General features: G+C 31.0%; 1 pseudogene; it reads right to left on the bottom strand.

The window, feature by feature from the left end:
• Positions 1-8,637: 8,637 nt before the first annotated feature.
• On the bottom strand, positions 8,638-11,271 carry LOC107949557 (ras-related protein Rab7-like; annotated as a pseudogene).
• Positions 11,272-11,741: the final 470 nt, after the last annotated feature.

The raw sequence follows: 11,741 nt of genomic DNA, 5'->3' as shown, positions 1-11,741 counted from the left end.
ATTAATTTCGACTATGGCTACACATTTTCAATAGAATCGACCACCTATAGAACCTACGAGAAGGGTTCATGAGCTAAGTACTCCTTCCATAGTAAATAAGATTGATGAACTCACTAATGTGGTTAAAAATATGCTTGCAGGACTGATGAACCTAGCTCGGTTGTACGGGATTTGTGCTAAGCCTGATCATCTTACCGACTCGTACCCGATTTTACTTGAAGACACAATTGCACAAGTAGATGCTGTTAGAAACTTCCCACGGCCTCCTCAAAGGTGTTATGATCCATATTCGAACACGTACAATTTAGGGTGGAAGGACTACCCAAATCTAAGCTATGGATCGAACCCTCGATATAATCAACCTTATCAACCAAGACCACCTCCACCTCAACAGTATCAACCTCCAAAGTCATCTCTCGAAATCATAGTAGAAAGGTTATCCATTAGCACTGAAAATTTCCAACAAAAGACTCAAGCGCATCTCCAAGAAATGGATCAACAAATAAGTAAGTTAGCTCTTACGGTTAGTCATTTGGAGAACCAAGGAAAATTAACATCTCAAACCGAGCCGAACCCATGTCCAAATGCAAGTGCTGTGACTGCAAAGGATGGAAAAGAGTCAAAACTAGTGTCAGGCATGAGCCATGACCACGACATTGAACAGTAAGCCAAACCAACAGCTCCCACTCAGCTGACGCCTCATAAACCATTTGTTGCACCTCCCCATACCCTAGAAGGCTCGCCCAAGTTAAAAAGGAATAAGAGGAAAAAGAATTCCTTGAGACATTCTGAAAGGTTGAAATTAATATTCATTTACTTGATGCAATTAAACAGGTTCCACGCTATGCAAAATTTTTGAAAGAAATGTGTACGGGAAAAAAGAAGCTCCAAGGAAACAAATGGGTAAATGTGGGAGAAAATGTTTCTACAGTGCTACAAAGGAAAATCCTGCCTAAGTGTAAGGACCAAGGTATGTTTTCTATATCCTGTAAAATAGGTAATATTGGCATAAAGAAAGCCATGTGTGATTTGGGAGCATCTATTAATATAATGCCTTTATCTATTTCTAAATTGCTAAACACAGGTCCTTTGAAAGAAACATGGGTGATTATTCAATTGGTAGATAGGTCATGCGTATATCCAGAAGGAGTGCTGGAAGATTTCCTCATAAAGGTAAATGAACTAATTTTTCCTATAGATTTTTACATCATCGATATGGAGGACGACCATTCAAGAAATGCTTCTGATATTCTACTCGGGAGACCGTTCCTAAGTATCACACGTACAAAGATTAATGTTTAAAGTGGAACCTTCACTATGGAATTTGACAGTGATGTAGTAAAATTTAATGTTTATGAGGTGATGGGTCAACCCAGTACAATGTCGAATATTTCTAGTGTCAATATTATTGAACCACTAACGAAATTTCACTTTGAGTATCATAAGAGGACGGGTTACAAACTATACTTTACAAGAGTTTAGACCTCGATATGATGGATAAATTGGAGGAGTTAATAACGTTCAAAGAATCGATTAGTGAAACCATTATTCTATTAGAGACTCCACAATTTCCTAGAAGTCAAGGTAAATATTTTAAACTTTCTCCTTCTAAAACTAAACTCTTGCCTTCTATTTTGCAGGCTTCGGAACTGGAACTCAAACCGTTACTAGAACATTTAAGGATGCAGATAAAGGAAAAAAACAAACCCGAACAGAGAAGCTCAAAGATGCCTTAATCCACCAATAATGGAGGAATTCTAAGTTCACATAATGGAAGAGATAATTCTTGAAAAACCAAACGAATAACACTCAGGTCATCGAGCCAACGACGTTAAACAAAAGCATTTTGTGGGAGGCAACCTACATTTATTTTATTTAATTTTGAATTCTAGTTTAGTTTGAGAATTAAATAAGATATTATTTTAATTCGTTTGATCATATTATTTTCCAGGAGCAACCACCTTTAGCTGTAGACGAACAACTTCATCGCATTGAAGCTCGCCTTGAAATAAATTGATTAGGGACATATAAAATTGAGTAACCGGCATGAGGTGCTTGGGTTGTCATCTCATTTCGTATAAAAATGTTTGATTATATCTCGAATTCGTTAAAAATAAATAAAGAAAAAGTGTCGAGTTGAGTAACTGGGGGGAGGTGCTTGGTTGTCATCTCACTTCGCGTCAAAACACTTGACTACATTTAAAAAACATAAAAACAAAAAAAAATGTATATAGATATAAATAAAAGCATATATTGGGCATAACCATTTCGCATGTTTGATTGAGCCTAAATTTAGTGAAATAGTTGAATTTGACATGCTGTTTGAGATTTTATAAAATGCTTATTGATTGAGTTTAGCAATTGTTTATTTTTTATTCACCTAATTGTTTGATGTATACTTGACTAGGAAAGGGAGTTTTGATTTTCAAAAGGATTGACAAATTATTTTTAGTGGATATCATGTTTGAGGACAAGCATCAACTAAGTAGGGGGAAATTTGATAGCAAGATAAATTTGTATTTTTAATGTATTTATTTTTGGCTAATTATCGGATAAAATGCTATCAAATTTGGATTTTTTATCAAGAATGAAGTTGGTGTGCTGAATTCAAACTCTTACAAAAGGGGTCAAATTGGAACAAAAAGCAAAGAGGAGGGCTTGATTGAAAGATTGAAGATTCAAAGATGATTGGATAAAGATTGAAGGGTTGAAGATTTTTTTTAAAAGTGGCTGGATAAAGATTGAAGGATTTTTGATATTGTTACAACTCTGTAACTAGTTTAAATTCTAATTTAAATTTGATTTTTAAATTTTGAATTATTTAGTGATAATATTTAGGAAAAATCTAGCTAAATTTTAGCATTAAAGGTATGTATAAATACCTAGTGGCTACAACCAATTGAACACACTTTTACCTTAGGATTTAATAAATTCTTTATTTTTTTTCTTTCGTCACCCCTATTCTATTCTTTCAGTTTTTTTTTCTTTTACTTTCAACGTTAGGTTTAATTACCTTCCAAGGCCCTTTTCCTTCCCACTTTCCATAATTCCATTCAAACCATTTATTATGATTCTTTTCATGATTAGCTAAATCCTTTTTAGCCTTAACCCGATTATCACGCCGACAAAGTAATCGTAAGATATGAACTCACACTAAATACTTTGCAGTTCGGTATTCGCTCTCTTCGGTATATAGGATAGTACAAATTCGTCCCTCAAAGTTGATTCGATTTCAATTCAAAAAGCACGCGTTGGGTAGAAATCTTTGGTGTACAGTTGGGAAGTTGAGTCGACAGTGCTATATTCAAAATCCCGCGAACAAATTGGCGTGTTCAATTGGAATGGATTCCGTCGAGGGAGATAGTGATCAGATTTAAATGACCTACACAGTTGAGGCCGTTAATTTGAGTTGGGCTTTTCAAATCACAAGGCTGTCGAAGTATTAAATTACGGGTACGTTCCACGTGTTGGAAATTCGACAAGGGTCGATTTGCAAGTGATACCGGGATCGACTACGAGAGGAAGAGTTGGCGGTTTGAGGGATCTTTGATTGCTATAACCAGCTTATCGCTTGGAAGGGAAAACCTGTTTCAAGGATCGATTCAAAATTGGAGTACATCGAGGCAAACACTAAGCTTAAAAATATTTTATTTACCAATTTATTTTATTTTCTTAAATTTATTTTTGCATTTTTGAATTTGTTTCTATTTTATTTTATTACACTTCATATTTCTTTATTTTATTATCTTAATCAATTTAAACCCCTCCTTTTATTTCTTTTTTTAGCACTACTACATACAAGTTGTGGGCACGACTGTGACCGCGACAGCGAATCTAGTCACAAGAAAAGGCGAAATTAGAAAACCAGCCCCTGTGGATTCGACCCTACTGCTCTATATTTCAATTTATTGTTATATTTGTCGTAGGAATTTATATTTTGTGGTTTCGACGCCCATCATGTATATATTTCAAATGGTTACTAAGTAGAAAATGGTCAATTTGTGTATTTGAGTATTGAATGAATAAAAATGGTAATGTATCATGCATGGAAAGGGTCCCTATGTAGTTTAAGTTGTATATTGAAATTATTGGTTGTGTTGAATTGTCAAGTTGAATCTTGGTATAATTCATATGTTGTTATATGTTAGGTTGAAAGCAATGCGAAATCGGATTCTTGTATTTTACCTATGGAGTCGCGACACCAACCATTATTGTTGTGACGTCCCTTGTTTGATGTCATGACATTAACTCTATAAAGTTTTAGAAACTTTACATTTTAGTCTTCAAAAGTGTGAAGCTAGCCTATTATCTTCAAGTTCACGACACCATACCATGGAGTTGCGACATCGACCTAAAAAGTGTTAATACCTTGTTGTTTAGTCCTTCATTGGTCTTGAGTTATTGAAAAGAGCTTTCGTCAGCTCGTATAAACCCCAGATAGGGTAATATATTATAACATAATGATTTAATGACCATGTTAGTGGTTATAATGTATTGAATCAACAAAAAATTTGTTATAGTTGATTGTAGTTTCTTATGGAACGAATGTGACATCCTGTAGCTTGGACCCAGTGATTGAAACAGCATTTTTCAACACCACTGAATTTCAGGTTGTTACATTACAACCGAAGACAATTAAAGAACATGTACATAGAATTGGTCTTGGTTGTCTTGATGACTAAAATTTTATGATATTGTGACACTTTAAGCTCAATTATTGTGTTTCTAGAATAAAAAAAAATTGACATATTTCTTGTTTAATTATTATGATTATTTGCACAAAATTTTGAAATAAATTAAAATATGAAAATACTTAGCTAATTAAAAACCTATTAATGAGTTGTAATGTTATAGTATATGAAAAGAGGTATGTAACTTAGGGCCCCTTTGGATAGGCGATACGTTTACCTATGGTTAGTGTAAAAACAGTGGTAGCAGTGAGATTAGATACTATAATGTGAGACAGAAAGAAAGTTAAATGCATCGCACTGGAGGTAAACGCCATCTGAAGGGGCCCTTAAACAATTTACAGCTATCATAACTCACATTTGCAATTCACTATAATATGGTAATAATGATTAGTGTTATTCTGCTATGAGAATTTGATGATTGTTCTATTAAAGTTTATTTTTATCGGATTGGCTAAGTAGAAGAATATAAGATTTTTAGCCCATTATATGGACCCAATTAAGTTAAAAATCATGTGGCCCAATTTAAAGGGAATAAGAATTTTACTTTAATAGAAATTAAATTCTATCCGTCCATTCAGTTACTTGATGGACGTACTGGATTAAATGTTGATCATTATAATTTAATCCTTGCTCTACTTATCAGGGGTTACACACAACACATAAAAATTATAGTTTCCATCGATTAGGGTTTGTGTAAATTAAGAGAAAGGGTCAAGAGGGAGAAATCAATTTATCGTGATATTCTTATTTGTCAAGCTCAATAGCCAACTTCAATATCACATCACATAATTTTTAGACTTATAAAAATCATATTATTTTAAATATCTTAAAATAATTATTTATTCAATATTAAAGTTTTAGTCTGCATAATATCAAAAGATTTTTACAATTCCATCTTCAAGGTATTCATAGTTTTCTTTTTCATGATGCAAACAAAATCAATTAAGTTTTAGAGATTATAAAATTAATTAATTGTTGGCAATTACTTTTTAATCTAGGGATATGAAAGTTTTAATTTAATTAACCTTACTCAAAAATAAAATAAATTAAATTAAATTACATAGTCATTATTAAACCATATGTATTTATAGGTTTCTAGGTTTATAATCTAAAAATAAAAATATTAACGAGTATGAAAATTTTAAAATATTTAAGTGAAATTAAGGTCTTTTTTTTTTTAATAAGGGGAGGGGAGGGGGATTCTCCAAACATAGTGTCAATCAAGGCTTGATTTCACTTACCATTATAACATGGGCTCACTTGATGGTAAAACTACGGTTTTTTTTTTATACTCAAATTTAAATTTAAATGTATATATTTAAACTTTGGTATAATTTATTTTTTTACTTTTATAATATAATTTGAATAAATTTATAATATCATTTGAATATAAAAAAATTTATGTTAGCAAGATGTGTAAAAATAGATGATACTTTAAAAAAAATACTCCACTTTAGAATTCTATATTGATTAAGTTAGCTATCTGATGGCATTTCAAAAAATAAAATTTTTTATATTATATTAAATTAAAATGTAAAGAATAAATCTAAAATTTAACCAATTGACAACAAAATAATAATTTGACTTATATATAATGAACTCTCTCTATAATAGTTTTATTTGTTTGTTAAAATTTTACCTGTTATAAAGAGGTAGATATTACACATTTATAACAATATGTTGTTATAGAGAGATAATTGTTGCAAACCTACTACAAAATTTGTATTGTGAATTTACATCAAATAAAGGAAATGAGAATTATGTTAAAGAAAAATAATGTGAGAATCAAATCAATAAAATTGAAAGACGTAAATAGATGTATGCATTATTGCTATTATGCATATTTTATTTTACCACGAGTTGTTAAATTAAAGTAATCAATTTATAAATTTATAATGTTTCAAATTCATGATAGAATATTTAATTAGGAAACATAATAGTTTATTGAATTGATGAGAAAGAATTGTATCAAAATATGATTCCACGTCATCCTTATCATTTTCCAATAAGAGAATGACAAATTAGATTTGAATTTTTAATAGTTTTAGTTTGATTTGAATTTTGTTGGGAAGAAAAAGCTGAAAAGCAAGAGGAAAAATCTTATTTGTCATTCTCCCATTAAAAAGACATAAGGTGAATCATAGTTTCATACAATCTCTTTTCTTAAATTGATATTTTTAATTCCACTCATTGAAGATTATTTTCATTTATTAATAGAATTTTTCATCTGAAAATTAAACATTTTAATAAAATAATATTTTAATTAAAATTATTTTTTAATAAATTATATTTAATAGGTATGTTTATATGAAACAACTATAAGTTTACTTAAAATTTTAAATAATATATTATTATAGAGAACTAATTTAATCGTGAATGTAATTCATAACTATATATGTTGTTATTATAAGTAAAAAATTATTACAGTTAATTAAAATAAAATATAAAAGTTGATTTTATTAAAAACTTGATTGTTATAACGAAATGTTGTTAAAAGGGAATAACTATTATAGAGTGGAATTACTGTAATAAAAGGAAACTAAGAAGAAATGTCAAATTGAGGGGCTAAACCCAAGCAAAATAAGTCCAAAGCTGAAGTCGGTTACTAAAATAAAATGAACATCAGGCTTGACTAGAATCCAATAGTGTGCCGACGATCATCACCTCCCTTTTCTGTCACGGAAGCCGACGGAGAGCCTCCGTCAGAACAAAATGGCGAAACAAGACAGAATCGGAGGAGCACTTAGCGACCATAGAAGTTCGGGAAATGTTTGTGAGAACCCACTCACAGCCTGGATTGGAATTTAAAAGAGAAACAAAGTGGATTGCATTGCATTGCTTACCAACAAAATATCCAAATTTGCTTTTGAACCTAGCAACAACTTAAAAGACGTGTGGATTGAAGGCTCACTTGCAGTTTAAGCTAGTAATAATAAGATCGGATTTAGTTCTGTTTATTTAGATTATCATAATATCATATATTCAGCATTCCAATCTCTCCCACCAAACATTCAAAAAGTCCAATTAATATGTATATTCATCTTTCTTGTTATCACTTTTGGTTTTCAAAGTGAATCGTGAATAATTTCAAGTTACTCTCCATAATACAAGTCTTAATTTGTATTTATGTACACGATATTTTTTGAGAAGAAAATATTTTCTTCGTTTTGTATGCCCTTCTTAACCAAAGATTTCTTTATTGTAGACTTTGAAATCTCCACAACATCCCTTTTAGCAATGCTACATATAATTGTACATGACTAAAAACATAATTTCAACATTTGGGATTGTTTGTTCTTAAAATTTATTTATTGTAAGAGCAAAACTCAAACGCATCAGAAATTGCCTTCTACTGATTCGAAATGGAAGATTAACATTAATGAGATATGATGTAAAAAACTTGAACTCCCCCAATTGTCGAGTCAAACATTTATCACATTATCTAAACAAATCACAACTTTTAGATCTATATTCCTCAAAAGCATGACAAAAAAAACATATCTTTTCTCAAAGTTAGAATATGTGGTGGCAAGCCATTTGGATAAAAAGAAATTCAAGAATTCTTTTTGATAGATTTTATGAGGATAATCTCCAAATGAATAATAGATGTGCTCAGTCTCAAGATATTTATCAATAATCTTCTAATTAAGCTTGTACTTACACAGGGAAAGAAGAGTTGGTATTGAGTTATTGTTTTTTTTTAGTACAAATTAATTTGTGATTTCAACTCAGTCATATATTTAAATAATAGTATAGATAATTAAATTTGAAGTGAGATAGAAAGCCAATAATATTTTCCTAGGTAAAACTATCTTAATCTAATTGAGTGAGGTCACTCAAATAGTTTGGTTTTTTATCGCAATCGACTCAACCCAAGCTTCAAGGCAGCTTGAACTCCACTTGGCTATACAATTACTTGGTACCTGAGAACAAAGATAATAAGGAATGCAACAAGGACTATATTTTATTACAGCACAATAGAACATCAGCGATGAAGACAGAGGAAGTAGGAACAGCGGTAAAATTACTTTCTACTAGTAATGAACAATCAATTGTAGTCTTTAAATAGAAATAAAAAGTCGTCCGGATGAATGCAACTTTCTACAACCAAGCGAACAGCAAGTAGACATTTGACCTTCAATCCGGACACAAGCTAGTAATGAGAAACTGCACCACTAACCTGGTAATGAAGATATCCACTCCAGGTGTTTTTGCACTCGAATAAAAAAGAGACCCGTCCACGACTCTTAACACTCACACCCTGTTGATCTCTGTGACCGTCCACCACCCGCAACATCAATGGTTTCAGGAATGTATCTTTGGCCGTGATCAAAACAACAATTGGAACACAACCAATTAGAAATCCAACAAAAAAAGTGGTTACCCATCTAAATATTATATTCATAATGTTTTTCTATAAACTAATCGCACATATAAATGAACATCACATTTTTCTCTGTTTTATCAAACTGGTCACTGAGATATCCTATTTCAGCATATTACATGCGGAACTATAAAGGGTTCAATTTGTTATTCAACTTTAACAACAACCCATGATCCATGAGTACAGGGAAGTAAATGAATCTCATGCACATAAATCAGAGCTCTCTGAGGACGAATCTAGACAACAAAGTAGTTCAAAACTGGAATTAAGCTACTCAATTAATGGCGTGGATAAGTCACAATGCAAGATGAATCTACCACATAATTTGCTGAGCAATGTCTTCATCTAAAAAGCATTCAACGGTAATTGAAGTACAAATCGATACATCATAGAAAAATCAGTTCACATATTTTTTGCAAGTCTACTCTATTTGTCATCTTCTTCTACTTTAATATTTTATTTTATTTCTCCGAAAACTGACTCATCAGCATTAACATTTTATTAAGCATACATGTTTCTTTGTGGAACATCATTGATTTCTGCAAAATTTGCTTCCGAAAATCAAACATCTCTTAGTAAGACAAAGAACATAAGTACAAGAACAGAACTCCCTTCTATTCACTATTTTTCTATTTACAAAAGAAAAAAAAAACACCAATAAAACAGAGCCTAAAATATTCAGACCCATATGATACTTACATTTCTTCTTCAGGTTCATTTTTCAAAGCATTTTTAGTTATGCACTCAAATGCTGCATCAACATTGAATCCTTCTTTTGCAGAGGTCTCAAAATACGGTATGTTTCCCTTTGAAGCACACCATGCTTTTACTTTCTTTTCAGAAACCTAAACCAGAAAGAAATAATCACATTCTTAAACTGTCAGAAAACTAAGTCACACACTCCTATTTGACACTATGAAAGGTTTAGGTGCAAGCCGAGAGGAGAAATGCATATGGGGAGGGCGCATGACAGCTTACCACTCGACTATTACCACCATCAACATCAACCTTATTTCCCAGCACAACAAACGGAAAATTTTCGGGGGTCAGATGGACTGGCCTGAACATTTAACATTCACAACATTATTAGTTCATTCTTCCAATTAAAATATTCTACACGTCATGTAGTAGAAAGTTACCTGAATCAGAAACTCTTCACGCCAATTATTAAGATTATCAAAGGACTTCATTACATTTACGTCATACACGAGTACACAGCAATCGGCACCTCGATAGAAGGCCACACCTAAACTTTGAAATCTTTCCTGCCCAGCAGTATCCCATATCTACACACAAAAACAGAGAATCAATGCCAACAAATGTAAAGAAGGCTTATTCTCAATACTTCCAATCAAAATAAAAATCTTCACAAAGAAGAGATAAAGGTTGGCTTGGTTACTACCGGTGTTATATGAACTTAGAAGTGAGTGTCTATCGTGAATGTCACTCAAACATATTTATAGCTTATTTATTTGTAAAAACAAGAAAATAAGTTGTTTCTACTTCGAAAAGAACAACATTTTACCTGCAATGTAAACAGTCTATCTTCATATTGAACCTCTTTTGTCAAAAAATCGGCTCCGATCGTCGCTTTGTACTGATTACTAAACTTACGATTAACATACCTAATTCAAATAAAAATAAATAATAACTAGAACACTAGAACGAACAATTTTAAATTTCAAAAACCTAAGAAAAAGTTTTAAAGATTACTGATTCATGAGAGATGTCTTTCCAACCCTAGAAATTTAAAAATCAAAAGAAAAGGCTTGTCAACAAAAATCAAAATCAAAATGGAAATCAATGAAAATTTAATAAAAAGTTAAATTCTAATGTAAACAATAAATCTAAGACTTAAAGTGAGATGATAATAAGATTTACCCACTGTTACCGAGAATTATGACCTTTAGAAGCATACGCCGACAAGAAGCCATGGGATTCAATTTTCGACTTTGATTATTAAGCTTAGTATTTTATATATATATTTAAAAGCATCTATAATTTCAGAGAAACTTAAGAGGAACTGAAAATTCGAGTGATCTTTTTCTCCAAAAAAAATCCAAATTCTGTTGCAAACAGTTACAAGTTCTTCAGTTTTCTGCCACCCAAACTCGATTCTTTTCCAAAAACGCCCCTATTTAAAATCTAATTTCAATTCGCTTAAAAAACTAGTATGGTTTCAGTAACCTTCATGTTGGATGAATTGATTCTTTTTACCAAATTATAGACCGAATATTTGAAGGTAAAAATATGTTTTGATTACATTTTAAATTTAATCTCAATAGTTTCATTTTCTAGAAATTTAGTATTTTAATTTTTTGGATTTAAAATTTTTACTCCATTTGTTAACACAGCTATAATTTTTTTGTTAAACTTGTTAGTGTAACATACTAAAAACTAAAAAAAAAAATATTACTCAATTGGCAACCATATAACAAAAAAGTTGACATTGTAATAGGCTTAAATTTAATAAAGAATTTTAATAGTGTTCTCAATTCTTAAAAATTCACATCAATATATTTTAATCAAAATAAAGTATTTAGACTGGCTAGAAAAGTTGAATATCAAATTATGTAAAAAAAAATAAGTATAAAGATAAAATTTCAAATTTGAACATAGCATAGGGACTAAATTTGAAAATTGACCATTATTATTTAATCTAAAAA

Source organism: Gossypium hirsutum, chromosome D03 (assembly GCF_007990345.1).
Source record: "Gossypium hirsutum isolate 1008001.06 chromosome D03, Gossypium_hirsutum_v2.1, whole genome shotgun sequence".
NCBI lineage: Eukaryota > Viridiplantae > Streptophyta > Magnoliopsida > Malvales > Malvaceae > Gossypium > Gossypium hirsutum.
This window is presented reverse-complemented; position numbering and strand designations above follow the sequence as displayed.